The 26010-nt window shown below is 43.8% G+C and overlaps 1 protein-coding gene across 8 annotated transcripts in view; it reads left to right on the top strand.

The window, feature by feature from the left end:
* Positions 1–26010, top strand: part of FRMD5 (FERM domain containing 5) — a 283709-nt gene that overhangs the window by 35075 nt on the left and 222624 nt on the right. The window contains exon 2 of one of the 8 annotated variants that reach the window (XM_039491219.1): positions 20701–20893. The exons of the other annotated variants lie outside the window; for them this stretch is intronic. The gene's annotated coding sequence lies outside the window, so the exon portion shown is untranslated. The remainder of the gene's footprint in view (positions 1–20700; positions 20894–26010) is intronic. 8 annotated transcript variants of the gene reach the window in all.

The raw sequence follows: 26010 nt of genomic DNA, 5'->3' as shown, positions 1-26010 counted from the left end.
CAGTTACCGATCGATGCTTTAGACTGGCAGGGCGCCCACACCACCTGTTGCTTGGCCCCAGGCTCACGTTCCTATCAGGGACATCATCTGGTTGGGTCCTTTCTTCTTACACAGGGCAGGATTGGGACCCTCTCCTCTTGCTGTGTTGAAGCAGTGCCGTTAATTTCAGGATTTGATGAGAAGCTGAGAGATGCGTTGTCATCAGTCATTAAGCACACAAATAGATGTGGCTGTTTGCATGCAGAAATATTCTGCTATTGAATCGTTATAAAATCCAGATATGTTTCTAAAGACTGTTTAGATAGACACACTTTCATATAGGCTCTAAATTAAGTCTCAGATAGTCCAGAGTCTCTGTTTCCTTTTTGAAACTCCAGGAACATTGTCTGAGTGACAGAGAGAGAGCAGTGGATCCTGGAGATAGTAACCAATTGAAATTGTATTTTCATATTGGGGTCGCAGGAAAAGACATTTCTGTGATTCTGAGGAGCCAAAGTCAATTCAGACTTTATAAGATTGGAGATCAGAGTCCATGTGGCCTCCTCTCTCTTTCTGAGATGCAGCCAGCACTCACCACGTTGCAAAGTGAAAGCGACTGAAGCTAAAAATGGCAGAGATTCATTCATTGATCTGTCTCTAAGGAGTAAGGACACTAATTAAGCTAATAGAGCTATTATCTCGGAAGAGCTGTTATATAAGCACTTCCTATTTTTTGGCCTTTTATTTCTGTTGAGAACCATTTTCTCTGTCTTCATTCGCTGCACATGGGGATAGATTTATGCTCACAGTTGCACATAGCTACTGATGCCTTCTGGTCAGTGAGAGTGGAGTTCATACGACCTGCATAAAGCCCAAGTGTGTGGGCTCTGCAGAGGTAGAGTAGGGTGGGGGTGGGTAGGGAGATGGGGACAGGGTAGGAGGCTGCTTACCCTCCCCTCCACACTTCCCCCCGCCCCCCAGTCACCCTCTCTGTTTTATATCTGAGACATCTTAGATTCATGACAAGTTTGGTGACCACATTTTTGGGCTGTTGCTTTAAGGTGGGAGAACAGATGTTCAGAGGCAAGACAAAAGGCATTGTTGTCTTGCTGTCACTTTCTGTAGGGTGGTTCATGGAGTGGAACCAATAATGACAATGCTGAACTGGAGAAATAAGATATTGGGAAATGATTGCAATGGTCTAAGTGCCTATAGCTGCAAACAGCAAACGCCTATTTCTTCTTCTCCCTCTGGACTCCTTGAAACAGCTATAAACACACCTGTAGCAAACACCTCTGGTCTGCTTACTTGTGCCCAATATTAAAAAAAAAAAAAAAAGTGGTGGTCAAATTATCTCCTATTTCAAGCTGAAACTTGCTGGGCCAGCCAGATTCATCCTTCTGCAAGGATTCATCCTTGAAATCAATGGACTCCCAGTAAGAATTAGCTTGTCTCCATTGTGTTCATCGGATAGTGGTGAGGCGCAGGATTTAAAACTCCCTTGGAAAAGTTGATCTGAGCTAACATCACCTACCAGGGACAGGTGAAACTAAATCCTGAAGCAAACCACTGAAAATCCAGTTTAACAATAGCTCAGTCAAAAAGAGGGTTTTCATTATGGGTTGCACAAAGAGACTTGTTTGCGTTACAGAAATGAAATCTTGGACCAGGAAAGAAATCCTACATAGTTAAGTGAAATAAGAATCCGTTATCTCAGCGGGCAAGTGACTGACATAATTTGAAAAGTCCTTGAGGCTGTTTTTAAAAGGTCAGAAATGTGAAATCTGTGCTCAGCGCAATGTGAGTCACACACACTCTGTGCCCTTTTCTGAAGTCACAAAATTGTCCATTTGGAAACTTTTTACCCTTTGTGGTTCTCAGTAAAAAGCAGCTGCTGAAACTGGAATCGGTATGTTTAGAATGTATGTGAAACATTCCTGAGCTGTCTGTCTGCAATCCTTTGGTGTAGTAAATAAAAAGGATGTTTTGCAGCCCGCAGGAAGAACTTACAATAAATTGAGATCCAGAGAAGAATGAGTAAAGGCATTTAAAAAAACAAAACAAAACAAAACATCCTGTGCATAGTAGCTGCTTAGAATTTAAAGTGAAATGAAACTAAATTAGCAGCTTACGTCTGGCAGCATGGACCGTGGTTCAGATTTAGGCTTTAGAGTGTAAATGACATCCATTAGCACTAGTTATATTTCATGCACATTAATACATGTGGCATTAGAACAGCAGTGTCCAGGAAGTAATTTAAAGGTCTCACTCCTGCAGCTCTTACTCTGGCAAGACTCCTACCGAAGACCCTCGCAGGGTCCTTGAGTCCAGACTCCACCTGAGCCTGCACACGGCAGTTTTAGAGCCCTGCAGCCCGAGCCCCACGAGCCTAAATCAGCTGGCACAGGCCAGCCCTGGTGCTTTAATGCCGTGTAGACGTGCGCTTGGAGTCTTGCCAGAGTAAGGGCTGTGGAACTGGGCTCTAACAGTCTGGGGTTAGGGGGTAGCTGCTTGGAGCCTTCTTGTAATAGCCAGTCAATGGCAGGGTTTTACTTCATTCTCCAGCATCAACTGTGATCACTGCTTCATAGTTTCCTTTTGTATTTAAATACATCCCATAAATATAATTGACTGGTCACTAAACCTCCCTGCAAACGCTAGTCAGTTTAGAAATATGATGTTCAGAAGGAAAACTATTATGGAAGCGAGACACTTAGTCGTACACCAGACTTTTGCTATTATATTAACTTTGGAGCCTGATGGTGGTAAAGTAGTTGTGGTTTTTTTTAGAATACAGAAGAAAATATTAATGAAATAACAATTGTGAGATGCTGCCTGCAGGGTGCAGGTGTAACAACAACAACATCAGTACCATTTTGAAGATCTAGAGTTCCTTTCACATAACTATACCTCCCTTTTTTTTCCTGTAAAGAATTCAGGTGCTGTATAGAAACCCAGCGGTGGATCTTCCCAGTTGTAACAAACAGAATAGCTAATAGTATTACTGCCAAGTTACCTGTTTTACCAATTAAATGCTGCTAGGAATTCTCGTCGATACTTTCTGGCCCAAACCCTGTAATCTTTGCTCAGTGAGCATTCCCAGTGAAATCTTGTGACTGGGCCTTGCTTTGGGATGTTTAGCTTCTGCATGAAAAACTGTCTAGGAGACGTCACTGTGACTTCCCTGGAAAAAGGCTGGTGTATCCGTACAGGGCTGGTCAGCCCCCGACCCAGTGCTGGGGGTGTGATGTTAAGACAGTCCAAGTTTCTTATGTGTGTTTCCTTCTGCCTTTTAGTCAAGTGGACTGCTAAGGTGACAAGACCTTTGAAACACTTTGAAGGGTGTGTCCGCACTGGAGTTAGGGGTTGTGACTGCAGCGTGCGTATGAATACCTGGCCAACTTCCATATAGCTACCTTGGGTAAGCTGCAGCAGCAGGGACGTCACCACGGGTTAGCCACTCGAGTGTGGCCGTGGAGTCCCAGGCACTTTGTATAGCCCATGCTTCTGTGGCTTCACTGCTGTTGGTACCCAGGCTAGCTAAATGAAAGCTAGCTCTGGTATGTCTGCACATGCCACAAGTGCAGTGTAGACACCCTGGTTGCGGAGACGGACTCCATGAACGATATTGATCTGGTAATGACAGTGGGTAATTTAAGATAGCGTCATCTTTGTGATTGTATGGTTACGGGTGAGATGCTGTTTAAATTCTAGTTTTTCAGTCTTTTGACACTACGCTGTTTGAAATCGTATTACATTTAAATTGTGCACATTCCATTTTCATTTTTTTTAATAATTCAAATGCAGTTAAATAGTTTAGGAATGGCAATATACAAAAACCTATAGGAGAACACTTCAACCTCCCTGGCCACACAATAGCAGATCTTAGGGTGGCCATCCTGCAGCAAAAAAACTTCAGGACCAGACTTCAAAGAGAAACTGCTGAGCTTCAGTTCATCTGCAAATTTGACACCATCAGCTCGGGATAAAACAAAGACTGTGAATGGCTAGCTGACTACAAAAGCAGTTTCTCCTCTCTTGGTTTTCACACCTCAACTGCTAGAAGAGGGCCTCATCCTCCCTGATTGAACTAACCTCGTTATCTCTAGCCTGCTTCTTGCTTGCATATATATACCTGCCCCATGAAATTTCCACTACATGCATCCGAAGAAGTGGGTATTCACCCACGAAAGCTCATGCTCCAAAACGTCTGTTAGTCTATAAGGTGCCACAGGACTCTTTGCTGCTTAAATAGTTTGTAGTTCTTTGATAAAACCCTCGCCACGTTTCTAGCCTGCTGTAATTAAAGAAGTAATTTATACAGGTGCATAGTGTATAAAGTAAACTGTTGCCGTATGATATTTTGAAATAAATTTTTTACTTGGCTTTAAGTGGGCATGGTATTTAGCTTTGAAACATGACTAGCACATGTGCTATGGAATTATTACTGTTCCCTTGTGTCCTGCCCAAATGCCAGCAGACAATCTACTATATAAGAGAAGGGTCTTGCTAGGTAACTGTGTGGGCATATGCATTATAACTTGCTTATTGTATGGAGTCTGACGTACACCAGATGCTCTGGAAGCCGGACAGGCAGCGTCTAGGGAAAGAACCAAAATGAAGATGGGGACAGGACCCAAAACTCCGATCTGGCTCCAGAATTTGGAGTGTTCAGGTCTGGGGTATTGGTTCAGGACTTGGGGTATCTTTATGCTGTTCATCGAGAAGTGGTCAGATATAAAGTAGATAGGAAGCACACACAAGCTTTGAGTATAACTTTGAGTCCAGGCACCATCTGAACTGAGACCTTTCTTTCTAGGGTCTCTTACCCATGCAGCAAACATTCCTAGTTCTGTTTAAGTGAATGGGCTCGAATCCTTTCATGCTCCATAACAAATTCATCAGCCCTTCAAAGGACTTAAAAGGAATCCTAGAACTAAAACATGACAGGCATTCTGCAGTGTGAGGGTGGTCCACACCCCCTGATTTCCCAGGTATTTATCTGCATTTATTTTCACAGAGCCTGTTGTGAGCACTGTGTTCTCTGTGCGGAGCTGTCTGATTAATATTCATTGAATAAGTTATTTAGCATCTCACTTTTTAAAACAAATCAGTTCTTTGGCAAATCCTTTCTTGCAAGTGATTGGCCCGGCTCTCTCTGCATGTGAGTCGAGGTAGTGACTATGGCAGAGGGACGTGTATACGCACCATTCCCCTGCCCTCTTCTGCCTTGTCTTGGTTTGACTCCCGCACTGGGCACTCCTAGCTCCAGCTCAGCTGCTCTCCAGCCCCTCGTCACTCAGTGTTCCTTATTCATACAAGCTGCTGCGCTTTAGTTTTGCTGAATCGTGTTTTGATGGAGGATGGTTTTGTTACACTGAAGCACAGCTCAGCCCAGGCAATGTGGATCCTGCCTTTCTGATACAGAAAGGTGACTTGTGTCAATAATGGGAATGGCACCTCTTCATCTAAAGGTAGCAAGGAAAGGCGGGGCCTGACTTTCAAATCGCAGTATCCATTTGTGTGTGCTGTGCTTTGCACATGCATGTGGCTGTGTACACGCTCTGTGTGCATTGCTGCTTGCGCATGCTGAGGAAAGTGTGCAGACGTTATACATGCAGGGATGGGCAAACACAGAGTTGTGGTGCCAAAGAGGAGGCTGGATTGTCTTTCGATGAATAGTTACGCCCTTAGATGCGAGGCTGTTGCTCTGTGTTCAAGGCCTCATCAACAGTGACTCTGAAACCACATGCACATGGTTCAGGCTAACGTGGTAAATATGATCTGCACGGCCAGTATGGAAGGGACTGTTCTAAAACCTTTTTTCTAGACTGTTGGCTGGGAAAATGTTTCAGCCAGATGAACTGCCTTAAAAATGGGGTTCTTTCCTCTTTATGCTGTTCTGCTCACATTATTGAAGTGCCATCATGGATGGGTCCTTTCTCCTCCTGTTGTGCTTAGGTACTGCAGTGCATACTGGGCCACATCTTAAACATTTGCTTTGCATTTGCCCATGCCACTAATGGGTGTGTGCCCATCTAGCTGTGCATGCAATTTCATATTTTGAATAGGTACAGCAAGTGGGGGGAGGAGGGGGATGGGGCGGCACTGGCCTTACTTTTCATGCACGATCATGTGTTTTAAAGCAGAGGTCACCTTTATTTTGGTTGAAAATTTGGCCCCTAGTGACAAGGGGGTGCATTATCATCCAGCTCACAAGAGACCACCTAGGGGTTACCTCTCTCAAGGTAGAGAATGATCTCACCTGGGTTCTGACGGTTTCCAGCCGAAGCCATGGCACTCATCTAGCACCACACAAGCTGATGTCTGAAATGATTCACTTTGCCCCGTGCTTGTGTAGAATAATGCTTATCACCACGGGATGGACAAGAAACTCCGCCTTCCTACGGCAGATGTTGGAACCACATGTGGGTCACATTTTCAAGCAAGGGCATCTTAGTGTGATGACCGGATCTTTTATTTCAATTATCATGTGAGCATTTAGGTGCAGAAAGTGTCACATTTTCGTCTTATTGACATCAAGAGGAATTTTGCCATTAACGTTAGTGGGTTCAGGGATTGTCCCCAAGGTGCCTTTACAAATCTGTGCTGCAATTTGAGACTCTGACTGAGATTTGGACGGTCCATGGAGGGGTCTTTATTAGAAAATTGCATTTCTCTAGACACCTCAGTGAGATGGGCTGAGGACTATTTTGTTCTGACTTTTCACTGTCTCTTTAAGTGAGTGAGTGAACATTCCTTAGAGAGAGGTTTTTGAATGCAGTAATGTGAATTGCTGATTGACTTCTGAAAAGACGGTGGTTACTGCTATGGTTACATCTCAAAATGACAATGGCATGCAGTCAGGAACGGTAATCTGTGCTCTGTTTTTAGAAATGCTGGCTTTGTGTGGAACTCCTTCATAAGCTGTAGCCCTTTAACATAGGTGCGAGATTACCTGCTAAGCAGAGGATCCGTGACTCTTGAAGAGTAGTTTTAAATCCGGCATCCTTGACTGAAGCTGGCACCTACCTGCAGGACCCAGGTTTATGAGACACATTGTAAGAAAGAGGCATTTCTGGTGCTTTCACAGAGGAGCAGTAGACACTATTGTTAAAGGAACAGGGTTTGCTCCATTATGTGAACAGGTATAATTGGATGACTTTATGCAGCTGGCTGGTGCAGTTTCCTCAGTACTTAAAATAGACTGAAATTCACTCCAGACCCTTCCTCTACTCTTAATGTGCATTGAATATTTGTTAAAAATATACTTGTATCTATTTAACTCTGTTTGTAAGAGTGCATGAAAAATTGTTATCAGCTTGTCCTGGGTAAAAAGGTAGGTTATCAGTTATGCTTGGATAGCTTTTCTTAACTTGTCCTCCTTTCTCTGTTAGAGAATTTGTGGTCAGGAGAAGTCTGATAAGGAATTAGACATTCAAATATCTGCATGACCTTGATTCTCTTCTCGTTACACCAATGTAACGCCATTCATTTCTAATGAATTACTCCGGATTTATGCAGCTATAAGTGAGAGACCCTCTGTGTCTAGGGCCCGATGAAATCCACGTTAACAAGAACATGGATGGAATCACAAAATCAAAACAATATAGTAGAATCTAGAGCTGTAAAAAAAAAAGTTATCCAGCGCGATACAAAAAAATAAAGATGTCTCGTTGTCGCATCCCCGGGGCTGGAGGAGCTCTCTGGTCCCGCCCACTCGAGGTGGGGATCCAGGAATGGGGTTTGCTATTGCCCGAGGTTCACTGTTGCGAAGAGCATTATAGTGAGGGTGTACTGTATATGCATTTTCGCCCTTCTCAGCCACCGTAGATTAATTGACCATTGCTTAGAGACATGGCCTGGTACTGCTAGTGCGGTTCCCCCCCACGGTTCACTAGGTGATATAAACACGTCTACAAGGCATTCTCCAACTGGAACATGCTCATCCAGAAAGCTAAGAAATGACATGTTGACACCAAAGTTAAGAGCTAGTCTGTTCCCTAATGACGTCTATAATCAGGCGGTAGGATGTGCAGCAAATGGTGTCAACATACGTTAGGCCGGACCGAAAAAGATACCTGCAATGATCAACTAATGTCAAAAACCCATCTGAAGAATCATGCCACAAATGACGAGAATCATCGAAGTTCTCACTCTCTGCAGAGAACAGCTGCAGGAAGTATGAAATCTGCAGATGCCAGATGGGAGTTTGTGGAAGATTTTGTTGGGGTCTATGCTGAAGCTGATATCCCAGTGGAAAAAGTGAAGAAGCTTCAACCTTTCTTCTTTAAAATACCGCAGGGGGTGGGAGGGGCGGAGTTGCCTGAAAATGAAGCGGCGCTTTGGCAGATTCACCTGCCACACATTTATCAGGAGTACATGGTGGCACTGCTGGCGTAAATCCATGGGGAAAAGATTTCAGTGGTGATCATCGAGACAACAGATATCCAAGACTGCAGTGTGCTAAATATTGTCATAGGCAAGTTTTTTATTTATTTATTTATTTATTTATTACTATAATGACAGATTCCTAAGTTGGTGCTTTTTTTATAATATGTGCATTTAGTAAAACGTTGATTATACTTAGAAAAGACTAACCACGTATGATTTAAGTACAGATGATTTAAGAAAAAAAGTTTAAAAGTTGTTTTAAAAAGCACCACATTGGGATTTTGGAGCTATTCTAGAAAATGCTTGTTAATAATTTTATCAAGCATTTTATATTTTATATGCATTAGGAAATGTAATTGTGTATTGCAATGCATTGGTAATACTATGCTTGTATAATATTAAAAAAAACTTTTAATGTTAAATACTATAGTGATTTGGAAGCTGGATTTTTTTTCTTCATTACAGAATTTTAAGTTTGCTTAATTAAATCCTCCAGTAAGAAACAAGTAGAAAATCGAGGACAAGAGAATAGATATATTTTTTTCAGGTGATGAATGAAGATCAGCACTGTTTGACTGATGTGATATTTAGGGAGAGCTGCAACCACTCCGCATTCTCACAGGCGGCTCTGGAGTCAATGAATTGGAACCAGCTCAGTCTCAGTGATGTTTGGGCAGTTGTAACTGACAATGCAGCATACGGCATCGAAGCATACAGCATGTCATGCCCGACTGTGTACATGTGACACGTCTGTCACATAATCACTCTGATTGGTGAGACATGGCAGCATTTTCACTTCTTTAGCGATGTGGCATCTTTTGGTACTTGGATGAAATCTGCCTTCTTCAAAAAGCCAGCCAGAAAGCAAAGACGGGTTGCTTTTCTTGAGTCCAAAGAAGATGTGCACCCCATGAAGGTCCCCTCTGAAGCAGCACATTCAAGATGGAATAGCTGGTTTCAGGCAGTAAAATACCATGCAGAACACACTCATCTCTCCTGGGACCTTTTTTTTGAAAAAGAGAAGTCATCAGCACAGGCTGACACAAACCTTTTGACATTCCTCAGCAGTCAGGAGAAATCAGACTTGCCGAAACTTAAGAGAGCTTTCGTGTCTGAAGCTTGCCCCAAACTCATAACAGCCCTGACCATCTTTGAGGGTACCCGTCGCCTTACAGCTGTCTCAGCTTTCAATATTATGGAAGACCTGGGATCTGTCTTGGTTTCTGGAACACCCAAAACCTGTAGGTTTGCTGGTGAAAAAACTGACAGACCCTTGGATGACTTCTCCATAAGAGGGAAGAGAAGTATCCTGGACAGTCTGCAGGAAGCCCATCAGCTTGCTTTTACTAAATTCTCCAATCACTGGGATGTCCATCCATCAAAAGACGTGTTTCAACTGATCCGTATGTTTGATCCTTGGCAGACTACAGCAAGTTCCCAAGCAAGTTACCACCTCTCGCCCACTCCTCACCACAACTGTGTGAACAATGGCTGGTGTTTCTGCCCCGCACTCAGAATGAGCCCATCCCAGATCCACTGGATCTTTGCGCTTACTTGAAGGTTATGAAAGGACGAGTGCCTGAAGTAGCAGAGGTTGCCGTACCTTACATCTTCTTCCCTGTCAGCTCTGTAGACAGAGAGAGAAGCTTTAGTAAATATAAAAATCTACCTTACAGACATGAGGGAATCACTTTCTGAGGAAAACACTAAAAGGCGAACCATACTGTTCCACAATAGAGAGGTCTGCCAGAGATGGCAAAAATAATGGCATTTAAGTTTGTCAATTGGTAATGTTCCTCAGCAATAAACTGTTGATTTGCTAGTTTGAAATTATTTAATCAATTTTGAAATTAATTGAAGCATTCCTTCAGAATATAGGCAGCTTGAAAGTCCTGAGTGTAATTTAAAATGGCAGCAATGACTGCAGCAAGGATGAATTCTTCTCTTTTGGGGAGTGTCCCTGTGGGTGCTCCACTTTAGGTGTCTTGGTGCCCTGCGCTTGCAATCAGAGATTTGTAGTAGCGGTGCCTTGATTGGCCGCGCATGTGCGGCAGCCATCTTGTGCTGCTCCGAGTGGTTACCTAGTGTGCGCAGCCCAATGTCCCTCAGTTTCTTCTCTACTACCTTTGGCTTGAGTTGGACCAACAGCAGCGCCTTTCTCAAATTGTAGATAGCTACCCTTTTTTCTTTAGAAACTACCCTTCCTTTCATTTTGTTCTCTTATTTACCCTACCTTTACCCTTTAAAAAAATTTTTTTCTCTATAGTTTTTCTTCCACCCACCCCGCCTCCAGCAGGCCCTCACTTTGAATAACAACAGCCAAGTGCGGGACTCATCTCCTTCCCTCAGGCATGCCCGGCTCTCCTGGTGTCAAACGCTGCCTGACCTGTAGACTCTCCATTCCTGTGTCGGATGGCCACGCTCTGTGTGTCCACTGCCTCGGAGAGACTCTTGTTGCCCAGAAGTGTCCGCATTGTATAAAGTTAACTGCTAGGACATGAAAGGCCAGGAACCTCCAACTCAGACTGTTAATGGTGGAAAAGTGCCTCAGACCAGCCTCCAACCCTGAGACCAGAAAGCCTCCGGGCCAACAATCACCATCGGCAGCCTCTGACAGGGGGTCTACCTGTAAGACTGTTGTCCAACACAAAAAAGCAGACCCATACATCCCCACAGAGAGATTAGTCCAATAGAAGGTGATCTCCAGGTGGAAAATCTGCCCCGGTACCGACGGCACTGAAACCATCAGACTGCAAGACACTGGGAACTTCCGGTACCGAGATGTCCCGAGGAGCTAAAGACTAGGCCTTAATAAAATCAGACCTCTCCAACAGTTCCATAAAGGTCCACCTAGCCACAATCACCTCACTGCACAATAAGGTAGACGGAGCCGCCATCTTTGCTCACCCAACAACTAAGCGTTTCCTAAAGGGCATGACTAATATCTACCCACCTCTGAAAGACCCTACTCTTATGTGGGACCTTAATCTCATGCTCTGCACCCTCATGGGGAAACGATTCGAACCCCTAGCAACCTGCTCATTGCTACACATATCGATGAAGGTCGCCTTCCTTATCGCTATTGCTTCAGCAAGAAGAGTAGCAAACTTAGGTGCCCTAATGGCACACCCACCTTATGCCACATTCCATAAAGACAAAGTGATCCTGTGACCCCATCCTAAATTTATACCCAAAGTAGCCTCCACATTTCATTTAAACCAACCCATATACTTACCTGTGTTTTTTCCAAAATCCTTCGCCAATGCCGGGGAGATATCTCTTCACATGCTCGACATCCATAGAGCTCTGCCCTTCTACCTAGAAAAAAAAAAGACATTTAGAAAAGTCATCACATCTCTTTCTATCTATCACAGAATGATCAAAGGGTGAGGCCATCTCTAAACAAAGACTCTCTAAGTGGATTTCTGGCTGAATCCACCTGTGTTACCACCAGAGCAATGTCCCGGCTCCATCAGGAGTTTGTATGCACTCCACCAGAGCTCTATCCACGGCAATAGCGTTTCTCAATAACGTAATAACGTACCCATTATAGACATTTTCAGGGCAGCTGCCTGGGCCTTGCCCACAGTTTTACCAAACACTGTGCCCTGGAACAACATTCCGCTGCCGACACTCAGTTCGGACTCTCGGTGCTATCCACCATCAACAAAGCTACTCTGAAGCCCCTCCCGCCATCGAGGGACACTCCTCGAAGAAGAAGAGAAGGTTTCTTACCTTGTGCAGTAACTGAGGTTCTTTGAAGATCGTCCTGTGGGTGCTCCACTTTAGGTGACTGTGGAGAAGTGCCCCTCAGAGTTTCACACTGATTCTCTGGGGTAGAGAAGGAACCGAGGGACGGTTGGCTATGCACGCTAGGTAACTGCTCAGAGCGATGCGAGGCGGCTGCTGTGCTTGCATGGCCAACCGAGGCACTGCTACTACAGATCTCTGATTACTAGCGCAGGGAGCCATGCCCCCTAAAATGGAGACCCCACAGGGACAGCCTTGTCAAAGAACCTCAGTTACTGCACAAGGTGAGTAACCTTCTCTTTTCTATTTAGTGCATTTTTTAATTTTTTTTAATTATTCAAATACAAATTTAGTTACTTTGACACTGTAAGAGGCTTACTTCTGTTAACTTCTTGTATGATTGATCAGCGGTGTCAGTTTGGTCATATTATCGAATAACATGCCCAAAGTAAAAAGTGATTTAAAATGTGTTACTTCTACTGCATACTGTATATCTGCAGGATGTTTTGTATAAATTGTAGGATTTTTTTTATAAAACCAATTTTTCCCATTGCAATTCAGTTCTGAATATTTCTGTGCATTTATAGTAAGGGTACTTAATTGTTGTCAATGTATCAAACAATTTTTATTTTAAAAAATAAAGATGGATTTTTTTAAATGGAAAAAAAATCAGAAAATAATAAATCTGAAACCCACAATAATGAAACGGCTTTCATAGAGCTCTCTGTCTACAAGGGTGAAATCCTTGCTCCACTGATGCTCCAGTTGGCCCTTAGTACCGACAAACATGGATTGACCTGTTGCCATGCAAATGCTTTTTATCTGATTCCTTACATTGGCCATAGATATTAGCACTGAGGGTGTGTCTACATTGCATTGTAGCCCAGGGTTCGAACTCAGGCTAACCCTTCTGTCTACACACAAATCGTGCTAACCTAGGGCTCAAACATGGGGTCACAGGAAGGGGCAGAGCCGGAGTCAAGCTGGGACCCAGGGTTCAAAGCCTATTGCTTTGCAGTGTAGACGCAGCCCCACTGGGCTTGTGCTCTGGCCATCCGCCAAAAGTGTTCCACATCCCACAGGAGACTTTCTTTGTCCTTTGGACAGGCAGGTTTTCCCAGACTGCATCACAAAGAGCTAGAGCAGTCCCATTTGGGGAGGGTGCTAGGAAGTCTGGGATATGGATGGTTGGTCTCAGGTCTGCATAAGGCAGTGTAGACACTGGAGCCCCAGGCTGGGACCCAGGGTTCAACAATTCCTAACCTGGGATTACAAATGAGTGCAGAGGCTTAAACCCTAAATTAGAAAACCCAGAGTCTGCCAACTCAGGTTCTCCTAACCCAGAGCTTACCCTGCCGTATACACCCTATGTTGCATTTTCTGCTTATATACGTTGAGAAATTTTCTCACACACATTTTGAAGAATTGCAACTTTCAGAAAGAATTGATGAGTCGAAATCTGGTATTGGAGTTTCTAAAGCAAACATGGTGGTCATGTTTTAGCTGTGTGAATAGTACTAATAGTTCAGTTATTCTGATGGAATGAACTCTTGCGTCTGAAGCGCAGGTCTGGGAGGTAGTATAGAGCCGAGGTCAGTGACAGACCTTGGGCAAGTCACTCAGTCGCTCTGTGAAACTCCCTCTGAGGAGTATCAGTAGAGTAAATTGGTGTTTGTGAGGTGCAGAGATGGATGCCATATACTCTTAGCTAGATAGGACAGGGGGCTCGTGCAGCTGGACTCTGTAATGTGTATTTTTTCACAGACCTCCTGTGTAACATTAAGTAGGTCACTTAACCAATGTGCATCGGCTTCCCTATCTGTTAAATGGAGGAAGGGGAACACTTTACATGCCTTATGTGGATGATAGAGGTGTATTTCATTAAGAAATATATCTCTACTGCATAGTCTTTTGAGATCCTTGGATAGAAGGTGCTGTAGAACGCAAGAAATTATTATTTTTTGTGCTACAAGATATAATTAAAATGTTTGTTCTTGATGCTAAAATTAGCACAACTTGCAGTGACCTCTGCAGTCATTTGAATGGTCTTTGGGTGTGTTTTAAATATTCTTCTTGCAGGTTTCACATGGCATAGCTTTCCTTTTGTAGAAAAACGCTCTAATTATATGTGAAAACATGGTCCGTCATGAATAACTGGAACAGACAGGGAGAATCCTTTGTACATGAAACTTGACTAGCAGAGTCTATCTGTGAACATGGCTGTAGATAAATGTCATCTCAAATAGGCAAGTCACCCCGGCATTATATGCTGCTAGGGGCGCATTATTTTATGTCTCAAGCAGCGCAGCGGAGCAGCTTTTTTTTTTTTTTTTTAACTTGCTCATAAGAGTCAAACCAGTTCAGAGCCACTTACTGAAATTTCTGGTTTGCATCCATTTCAAATAAAAAGTCATCCTTTTTGTGGGACTTTAAAATGTTCAATCACCCCGTTCCTCTCCCTCTTGCCCGTTAGGTTTCTTTACGCTGCAGCGATACTGTTAATCATTGTTTTAGTAAGGAATTGATTGATTAGATTTATAAGGACATATTCAAGGTCATTAAGTACAAAAATTGACCTGTGATGGTGCTGACATGGGCAGTCTGACCTACTGGCTGGAGCAGGAGCTGGGAACCAGGCTGGTTCAGATACTGGGAGATCAGAGTCCGAGACAGGATTGATCTCTGACCTGATCCTATGACCCTGTGTCATGTCTTGAGGATGATTTTATGCTTGCTGGAGTTAGTGATATTTATAGGAGTATAAGATTGATGGGTATATTGCTTATTAGCTTGGAATATGCCCGGGGGGGGGGGGAAATAAATGAACATAAGTAAATCGATTATTATTAAGCTTGCTGTAGTTAAGAGCCTGTTATATTAAGTTAAGGCTTTGTGGGAGCAGTTATACTGAAGACTGAAGTGTAGCCAAAATGAGAGAGACCTAAGGAGATAATCTCAGGTCAGGTATTTTGCACTCTCCTTCTGAGACACAATCAAGTAATCACGAACTGGTATAGTACACCAGAGAATTCTGCAAGAAGGGAGATCTAGGGGGCTTTAGCAGTTAGGTATCTAAGCAGGTAGCCTGTATCTATGTTATAGGAATTATTAAGAAATAAATGATGCAAATCATGACTATTAATACTTGATGCTTAATTATGGACACTTCAAAGGCCACATATGGTTAGGGGCAGCATAGGAAGGTTGTCTGGAGCCGACTGTAATGGGATTTCTCAGTCCGAAAGGGCATGGACTAACAAGTCCTCCCCCATCCAGTGTGCTACTTTCATGGCCAGTAACCATGGCTGAGAACAAAGTTTAAGGGACAAAAGGTGACCAGATTACTCCTCTCCCCCCGAAAACCCTTACTTTTTATTTGAATTCTAGAGTAAAATGGATGCTGTGGTGATGGGTGAAGTACCTTTCATGGAAAAAAAAATATTTTGGTCCTAAAAAATTCACTCTAATTTTAATGGGAGCGGGGAGAGGAGAAGTTTTTACTTGCAATTGGGCCTTAACCCAATCTCTAAATCAGTGCTCCCAGAACTTGGATTCGTTCTTTCTAATGGCATCTTGTTTGCTCTGCCTGGATAGCTAAATACTTACAGTACCTGTGCGGTTTGGGTCACACAGCTGTTATTTGCACAAGGAAATCCAAGTTTGGGGTACCCTCATTTGGAGGCTGCTTTATGGAAGTGTAGCCCTTGACGGACACAAACAATAATGGCAAAACCAAGGAAAGATTTCCACCTTTCCTCTTTGGGTCTAGACGTTATCCTTCCGGGTCCCAGCAGAGGTGATGCGAGGCTAGGCACGCTGTGGGGCTTGGTAACATTTGTTCATGCTGGCGCAGTGGTGTCTTTAAGGTTTAAGGGCTCTGGGCAACGTGTTTGCAGAAGCTCCTAAAGGGGAAGAGACTGTCAGTCTGAATAAATATTAAAATAGCGAAGGGGAGAGAGTGCTGCAATTTATAGAGCCCTTGGGATTGTGCCCAGGAGCTGTGTGTTTAAATCTGATCATGCTTTAAAAAAATCCTTTCTGGGGGCATCAGGGTGTGATGAATGTCGGAGCAACATGTGGCCATGAGGAGTCATTCTGGTTCTCTTTCCTGTGGAGGGGTCGTTAGCATGAAACGCTGCAAGTAGGGATGAGCTGGGCTGCTTTGGAAAAGCTCAGGTCCATGTGAGAGAGAGAGAGGGAAAGGTGGACACAGCATTTTGTTGTGCCACCTCAGAGTACTCTCCTTCTCCCCTTCTGCCACTGTGTTAGCAATACATATTGTACCCTGGGGCTGGCGAAGGGGCTTCCTCCGTTCCCTTGTTATAACCCTGCACTGTCACAGGCAGTGATGTCTTTCACAGTGGCTCACTGCTGGGGCAGTGTGGGGGAACGCCCATGTTTAAAGCTGACCTCCGATCCCTCGTGTGAGGTGGGTTAGCGTTTTGCTCTTAATGCAAAGTAAAATGTGTTCATTTGCATGCTGGTACCCAGAATGCTCTTCTTTCCCCTGTTCAGCAAGTGATCCGGGGTCTGAACCCTGGGGTCAGATCTGAACTTCTGGGCATGCTTGTGTGTCCAGTGAGTTTGTGTCTGTCCCTAATGTGAGGTTTTACTCTGAAAAGTGGCTGTGTAAAAACGTCGACGTAGGGATCCGCATTCATTGACTCCCAGCGATTTCTGTGCTGGGTTCACAAGTAAAAAGATGTTTCTAATTGCTCACCCCGTGGACTCGGCCAGGGCTTTGATGGTCCCACTAGGTTTTTTCCAGCTCATGCATCATCACTGGGCCTCTTTGTTTATTTGTTTGTTTGTTTGTTTTGTTCTTTCCCCACCTGTGCTGCATGTGGAGGAGTGTTGGTAGGTCATATGCAGCTGGAACTGTGTGCCTCCCTGCCTCACCCCCGGGTGGGAAACCATTGCTCTTAACACCATAGAATTGTGGGCACCAACTGATGGTGAACAGGGTAGCAGGAAATGCGTCAGGACTAAAATGAACACACATAAGTGCTGCAGGTCAGAGAGAAGGTCGAGCGGGTTTTGGTGCTGAAGTTAAACTTCCGTGATTTCTGGGCCAGTTTCTCATGCCTACTCAGTGATTGACCAGAATCACAGACACGACTGAGAATTTGATCTTGTATGTTTTATTTCAGGGAAGAAAGTTTCCTGCATTTCCATGGTAGCTGTGGGGCTGAGCCTGCAGCGTGCTGGGGGGCTGTTAACCTGAGTTCAGTCAGACCATACAGGGTCAGGGTGGCATTTTCAAAGGCATATACGCAAGTGGGGTGTCTAACTGCCATTCGAGTTTGGTGCCTAGCTCCCTTAGGCATCTGTGAATAAACCCACTGTCGCTCCCCAGCAGATTTGTAATTTTATTGTAATTGTTTTTTCCGTCTTACATTTTAAAGGGACGCCATCAAAATAGGAGTTACTTAGTAAAACCTGCCCTTGCTGTGCCTGTCACCAGTAGCGCCCTAGATTCTTAAACCCACAATACATTTATAATCTGGTTCATAGTTCACTTTGGATGCCATTTGCCAGTTCTGCTCATGCCTGCACTGTGATCCCAGACTAGTTGCTCCAATATCCTGGCAGTCAGTGTGGAATAGGAACCTGGGAAGGCACTTTTGACTTCTGTACCATGTGTTAATATGTGAGATTTACAACACCGCTGTTTTCATTTAATTAAAAGGTCATTATGTAAAGATACAGTTTGTTCGGAGTTTATAAACACCAGTTAAAAAAAAATCTAAAAATTGGACCTAAAGAAAGTGGCAGTGTCCCTTTAAGGGTATTTGCAGTTTTAGCTTTCCATGCTGGTGAAAGATGTAAATCTATGGAGGGAGAGAGTATCTGCAAATTCCTCTGGCAGCAGTTTTTGTATGTGCGGAAAAGATAAAATTTCAATTGAACTTTGTGTATGTGCCAGTTAAAAGTGAGGTATTTCTCTTGGCAAATCAAACGTCAGATCAGTAACCTTTCACTCTCTCTGTCTCTCTCTTTCACACACAGTTTTATCTCTACTGTGTATGGAATTTCTAAAAAAATGAATTAGGCTTTAATCAGACAGTGATGGTTCAATATACTGACTGCATGGAAAGGTGAAAGCAGTAAATATTTTAAAGTTCCATTGAAACAAGCTGGCTAAGGAAACACGCGGGATATAATGCAGTTTTTCTCCATCTAACGTGTGATGATAGGCTTTAGATTTTTTGTGCACCTTGAAGACAGCAATGAATTCATATAGGGAGAGTTGAAAATGCCATGTGCTTTAAAAAATAAATCACGCTTACACACCACTGCTGTATTTTCAAAATGATGTTTGTATAGTAGAAGGCTTTGGTTCTCTACCGAGGGAAACAAAGCCTTTGTTCGGAGCCCTATAGAAAGAGAGGAGGAGAGGCATAGCTCAGTGGTTTGAGCATTGGCCTGCTAAACCCAGGGTTGTGAGTTCAATCCTTGAGGGGGCCGCTTAGGGTTCTGGGGCAAAAATTGGTCCTGCTAGTGAAGGCAGGGGGCTGGACTAGATGACTTTTCAAGGTCCCTTCCAGTTCTAGGAGATTGGTATATCTCCAATTATTACCTAGGATCAATGTGAGCCCCAATGTAATTCTGAATGAGATGTCTTGTTGAGTTGGATTGCTTTCCTGCAAGTTATTGCAATTTATTACAGCACAGGTTCTGCCTTACTCATATTGAGAAGTACCTTACATGGTGAGTTATCCCTGGAACGGTGGGCTAGATTCTCCCACCCTTATGCACTCTGGATAAAATCTTACTTTGGGATTTGTCCCACTGATTCAGTAGGAGTTCCCCCATGTAAGGTTAATAATAATAGTAATTACGATCTAGCTCTGATTGTCCATAGATCTCAAAGTGCTTTACAAAGGAAGTCAGTACCATTATCCCCATTTTATATATGGGAAAACTGGGGCACAGAGAGGGAAGCGATTTGCCCAAGGTCATCCAGTGAAGCAGTGGCAGAAATTGAACCTAGGTCTCCAGAGTCTCAGTCCAGTGCCTTATCTACTAGGCCCCACTGCCTCCCCATTGGTGGGTAAGAGTGGTCCGAATGTGGCCATAACTGTGTCAAATGAGAAGCCTGATATTTGTCACTGCATTTTATACTTGGGACGCACAGTTCACAGGGTAGGCTTGGAGGGTGCTTTGGACCTGGGTTTTAAAGCTGGCTTCTGATTTTTGTGCTCTTAGTTTTGTACCTGCAGTTATTGGTGCAAATAATGATGTACAGACATCTACCTGATTGCACCATAGTCTACATAACTATTTAGGTATTTACATGGCATAATTTGTGCCCAAGATTAATTGTAACAGCAGTTATTAGCTTATGCAACATTGCAGGCACAAAATAGGAAGCGGAGTTGAGTCTTTTAAAAAACAAGCCCTTTATGTTCTTTCACTTTCTTGGTTAGCTTAAGAATTATGATCAGACTGAAGATTTCTTGGGCTCTGCTACTGCAACTCATGGATTAATCCTCTGATATGCAATTGTTGATGAACAGGGTACCTGGGTGCAGATTTTTGGACTTGGTTTCTGAGTCATAGGTTATGGCAGGATGTCCAAAAGGATCACTGCATTGCTTGCTGTGGCAGCATTTTTCTGTAGGAGATTTATTGGTTTTCTTAAGTGTCTGTGGCAAACCATGCAGTTTGAAGGGGAGTAGAGTCTTATTCAGGTGTCTGCATTCCTGCTGATAAGAAGTAAGGGGAATTAAAAACTGAAATTCTGGCGAGAATCCCTACCTTATTTTCCTCTTGTCTTCTGAATCAACATGATATAAAACAAACATGAAATGTTACAGCTCATTTAAGGCTGCTTAGCTCTCTGCCTGCATAAAGTCACTGCAGTTTTGCATTACAAGGCATGGCAAAGCACGTTGTGATATTTATCATAGAATACTTAAAATATATTAATTTAGTAATGCTAAGATAATGATTTTTGCTTTAATAAACTAATATTCAAAAAACGTGTAACTGTAATTAACCTGTAATAAACAAAGTGATTTTGCACAGAGATGAGTGAGCTGGTTTGGTTAAAAGAAGAATGTGGAAAGGTTCTGAAAGGTAACAAGGCTCTGGATGTTGGATTTTTAGTGTAGGAACAAGCAGGGCATGTTTCAAAACACATAAGGAAAAGTCCCAGAGAGCACTGGAGATTGAACTGTATCTGAGAGATTCTCCAATAGAACAACAATACTTGGCATTTACATAGCACTCTTCGTTGTTGTTATTAGGATGTGGTATTTGAGTAGTGCCATAAGTGTACGCAGCATATTGCATATCTAGAATAAGACCTGTTCTGTGCCCTGAGGTGCTTGAAATCTAAGTCAGACTGGGAAGCAGATCATGCAGGGTAGGGACGCAGAGAGATTACTGGTGAGGAGAACAATGCAGGACGGATTCAGGGAGAAAGTGGGGTTTAAGGAAAGCTTTGTAGGAGGAGGAAGACAGCAGTTAGCAAGAATGCCAGCTGGGAAATGTATTCACAAACATATCCTCGAAATCCAGCTTGGGGTTTGTTTTCCCAATCTGTATGCTCTTGTTGGGTTTTTTGTACAGACGCTTGGCTGGCAGCTTTCTGAGATGGGCTGGTGGCGAGATTAGTAGTGAGACCGCAAAATCGACGTGGCCAACAAATCAGCCCCCTATTTCAAGGAATTACATCCCAAACTACAGCAAAGCAGGAAATCAAAGGGTAACGGTCACCTGATCATGAACCCTGAAATCAACTATGGTGTAATAATCAACAAAGGTAGGTTACCAAGGGCAAAGACACCGAACCTGTCTTCAGATGTTCATAGGCAATAAAGGGACATGACATCTGCATTGAGGCTGAAGTCTGCCAGTCTCACTCCTGTTGAGTAGCAAATTCCTACACAAGTCGCCCCATTCATTTCCAGGAGTAAGGCACTACGCCAGTAAGGGAAGCAGAATCTGCTAAATAAAGAGGCATCAACTGAGCTACACGACCCAGGTTAAAGCACTGATATTAAGAGAGGCCTAAAGACCTTTTAGGCTTCACAATCAGAAACTGCAAAGATTTAGATAATTGAATCCCTGCATCCCATATAGGAATCCCAGAGCGCTCTACGCAGCCGGCATTAAAACAAAAGCATCTAGTTAACAAAGACCATTTTGTCCTGTTGGTTTTGTAGCTTGATGTTTTGTTGCTGACAATGAGTGTTTTTTGCCCTGACGTATGTCAGTTGTGATGCCATTTGGTCACCCTCAATTTAAATGTTTAACGAGACTTAAATATTTCATAATGTGCTGGATGCTATAAATGTGCTATACCATGGAGACATTGTATACAGCATTACACAAACACGGAGTTTATTCTGCTCCAGCAGAACAGAGGGTGAGAGACTGCCTCCAGGATGGCGGCGCTGCAGGGACAGATGGCCTCTTGACAGACCACTTCTGGAGCAGCAGTGCCATCGTGATAGGATCACAGTATTGCCAACTCTTGATGGTTTTGGTCACGTGCCTCACTGTACTGGTATTTTGTTAGAGCCCCAGCTGCTGGAATGATGTTACCATCTGAGAATCTCAGCCATTTATTAAAAAAGGAAGGTGCTGGCCTTAGTGGCTACAGAGAAAAGACCTGAAAAGGCAAATTCTTTATGTTCCAAAACACGAAAGCAACTCAAAAGAACCCTTTGTGTATTTTTATATATCATGATTTTCTGAGACGTGACTCATGATTTTTGAACAATTGGGGTTGGTGATAGTGGGATTATTATGGGTAGGGCACAGAGAGAGGTGGAAAGACCTTTTGGGAAGAGTGCCCCCTCGCTTTAGTGACAAATTCCAGAGAGAGAAGAGAACCTTCTCTTTTAAAGATCTGAAGGGGGGACAATCCTCGCGTTGGTGAAGAAGGCCCCATTGTGTAATGAAAACTTTTCACTAGATAGAGATTATTTTGGGGCATTGTCTCCTGGCTGTGAAAGTGAAAAGGGTTAGACCGGGCTGTCGGGAGAACAGAGTTCTCCAAGCAACACGGGACTCCAGCTGCATAGCAAAGGTTCTCCTCCTCATTCCTCTGCTCTTTCGTTCACCAAGCATAGAGGTTTAAAAAGTTAAACCCAATACTGGATTTTGTGCGGGAGAGAGACTTTAAAAAAAAGCTTACAATAAATATATCCGCAATAAAGCTCTCGTGGGGCTTGATTCTGTCACTCTTACTCATGTTCAGTAGGACCTTACTCAAGTAATGTCAGTGAAACGAATGGGACTAATTGCAGAATAACGTGCTTCCCGATGGAGAAAACTTTTTCCCTGAGCAGAGATGCCAGCAAATGGTACTTGAGTGGAGCATAGTATTATCCAAGCCCCCCTGAGAATTTAACTAACTTTTAAGTGAAATGATTCAGTAGAATGTCTCCTCAAACTACGAAAGTGACACTTGAAAATGGCGCAGTGGACTCACGCAAATGTTCTTCAACTGGTGTCAGTATTCCCCCATTCTTTCAAATCAGTAAAAACTTGGCAATCAGCAGGCATGTTGTTTGTGCACCCGCTGTCCTTAGAAGTGCCTTTATCACACTGGACATTTTATAGTTAAATGAAACACGCTTTCAACACGGCACATGTTTACAGTGATCTCCATAGGTAGGACAGCTCCAAGCCTTTGCTGCTAATTTCATGTACAAATACTCTGTTCTTCACACATGTGATATTCTGCAACTGGCACCCAAGAGATCTCTGGAGTAGACGGCTATCTCTCAGCTATGTAGGCTTATAAATGACTTTCTAGGGAGTTTCTGCAGTTTCAGACGGAAAAGGGCAAATTTAGAGTTTTCCCCTGTCATTTTCACTCCAGACTGTCTCCCTCAGAAGACATCTGAAAAAGTGAGCTGCCCTGAGTAGTCTGTGCTATTCCTGCTGTAGGCTAGCATGCTTCTGGGACTAGCTATCCCACTGCCCTTTCCCATCTACCCTGACTTTTGCAAAGTGGTCTGCTTCATAGAGATTTGTTTTGTCGTCGGAAAGAGTGCATTCGTGCAGAACTTGTGCTCGAGCTGTATTTGAGGATTAAAGAATCACACTAATCATTGCCTAGTATTAAGAAAACCACAATCTGCTCCTCTTGTCTGAATTAGCCTCTTTAGTTTTATCCCTCAGTTAGCAAGGGGAGAAAAATGGTTTGTCAGGAAAACAGGACCATGGCTGCGTCACTCTTTCCCCATCCATCTACTTGTAAGTAACCTTTTGCTGTTGCTAAAAATCAATCGTTGGCTCACAGCATGTGTATAAAGCTATTGGCAAAGAATTTTTAGATGGATCATAGATCAACAAAGACATCAGCATGGAGTTGTTACAAGCTCTTGTCTACAGCAAAAAGCTAAAACAAACACAGTACCAACCAATCCGTTCCATTTGTTTTGTTAATTCCTTTTAAAGTGGCAAGATCACGTCTATACTCCAGCTTTTCCATTTTGTATCTTGATGATACTAACTCACACATTTTTTTTTTCAAGCTGAACCCTCAAGGTATCTATTGAGCTAAATCTTCAAGTGGTGACTGGTCCAGTCCAGAGGCGGGATGATAAGAATTCTTTCTCTTTTATTTTGCTGGAGTGTCTTTTTCTCCTGTAAACCGTTTATCCTCCTCCTTTAGCTATGGCTGCCATAGTTATGCTCCTCCATTAAACTAGGTGATGTATAATTAGGATTTTCTGAAACTGATGTTCATGTCACATCTTGGCTTGGTTGGCACAATGTAGTTGTGTAGAGAAACAAATGTCTGTTCGCTTGCTTGATGCTCAAAATAAATGTACCTCTTTTTCTATGAGACCGAACTCCAGTAGCCCAAGAAAGAAGAAATAGGAGGCTACGTCCTGAACCTGGCTCTCCTGCACAGCTGCTGTGCCATCTAGTCCTTTATTGACTTATTTATAAAACTGTCTTCCCTACTCTTGATCACCGTCCTAACAGTTTCTTCCCCTGCTATAGAAGATGGACAGTTGCTTTTATTTGCAAATGATTAGTTGCACCTTTATAGGAATGGAGAGATGGCGCAGGCCAGTTAGTGCACCCAGTCCCTCTCCCACGGTGCCATTGTTCCCTCGGACACACTTGTCTCGGGAGCGGCCCGTCCGCTGTGGCCTGCACCGCGCCTTCGCAGGTGTACACGCTGACTGACTATCTCGCTACCAGAAAGTTTTTCCCCTCTGATATCAGGGCTGGCTCCAGGCACCAGCTCAGCAAGCAGGTGCTTGGGGCGGCCAAGGGGAAGGGGCAGCACGTCGGGCTCTTTGATGGCAATTCGGTGGCGGATCCCTCGGTCCCTCTCGGAGGGAAGGACCTGCCGCCGAATTGCTGCTGAAGAAGAAAGCGGCGTGATGGAGCTGCTGCTGATCACGAGCGCGGCTTTTTTTTTTTTCCAGCCTATATTTCCCTTTTCTTAATTTAATCCCCTTAAATCCCTTATCCACCATGTACCGCACACACGCACCGTTGGTGTTAATACCAGTCGCATGTTTATACAATCTTATCATATCCCATAAGTCGCCACTTCCCAAGCTGTTTGTGTTTAGCTCCTTTAATCTTCCCTCATAACTCAGCCCCTACAGCCTGTTCATCACTGTTGTTGATCTTCTCTGAACTCCTGTTTGTCAGTATCTTTCTGGTGATGTAGGGCGCCGATCTGAATGCAGCATACTGCGTTCTTGAGGCCGGGTCTTATTCCTAGTTACGCTGAGGGAAATCTGAAGAAAATCCCTGGAAGTCAGCTGAGCAACTTCACCCTTACACTGGTAGAAGAGATTAGATACTAGGTCTGGGACTCCACTGTCCTTGATTCATGAGATCCCTTTGAACGGCTCTTTGGCCTGTACTCCTGTTTCTTCTCCTCCCCTGTTGGCAGCACTGATGCTGCCATGCCGCAGGGCTTGTTGCAAAGACTGGCTGAGATCCTCAGCTGGTGTAGCCTGGCAAAGCTCTAAGGGCTTCAGTGAAGCTGTGCTGATTTACACCAGGATCTGGCCCATCATCTTTCAATTAGCTTAAATGTTGGTAGGCAGCAGAGGAGGTGGATTCCGAAGTCCTAGCTCCTTTTGCTGAAGAACCGATGACATGACGTTTTGTAGGCTGTTAGATTGCTGGGCGTTATTTAACACAATCCACCCAGGGCCAGCTCCAGGTTTTCTGCTGCCCCAAGTGACGCAAAAAAAACAAAAAAACCCCAAGCCACGGCAGCGCGATCGCACCACTCCACTCTTCAGCGGCAATTCGGCGGCTGGTCCTTCGCTCCGAGAGGGATTGAGGGACCCGCTGCCAAATTGCCGCCGAAGACCGAGACCTGCTGCCCCAATAGCGGCCAGAATGCCACCCCTTGGTATTGGCCGCCCCAAGCACCTGCTTCTTTAGCTGGTGCCTGGAGCAGGCCCTGAATCTACCCCCTAAGTAACCCTAGATTCAGAACTACTATACTCACAGGTTTAAAGCTGATGTTGATTGTACATAAAGCTGTTTTCTGTTTGTCCAATCTGAATAGGTTTTTATACCCCACTCATCACCATAGTGTCTGAGCACCAGACACCTTTCAAAAGACACACACAAGGTCTCAGTGTCTCTCCTTTCCCTCCTCATTTAACTGCACCATGCTTGGTGCGTAGAACTCACACGTACCTCCTTCCTGCCTCTCTCATAAGAACCAGTTTCCTCTCTGGAATGTTCTTTCACATATTGGTTTGTGCCTTTTTGCTTAGCCACTCTTGGCCGCGTATCCTGGAACCCTTTGCCGTTTTTCCTTTTGAGTCCGATGACATCTACTGTTTAGAGCACAGTTAATCAAGTGTACAATTTGTGCAGCTGAACTTGAACACGAGAAGCTCATTGCTCCAGCATATTTCTGCTTTAGGCCAT

This window comes from Mauremys reevesii, linkage group 10 (genome assembly GCF_016161935.1).
Source record: "Mauremys reevesii isolate NIE-2019 linkage group 10, ASM1616193v1, whole genome shotgun sequence".
NCBI lineage: Eukaryota > Metazoa > Chordata > Testudines > Geoemydidae > Mauremys > Mauremys reevesii.
Note: the sequence above shows the minus strand (reverse complement) of the source record. Positions and strands in the feature narration are given on the sequence as shown.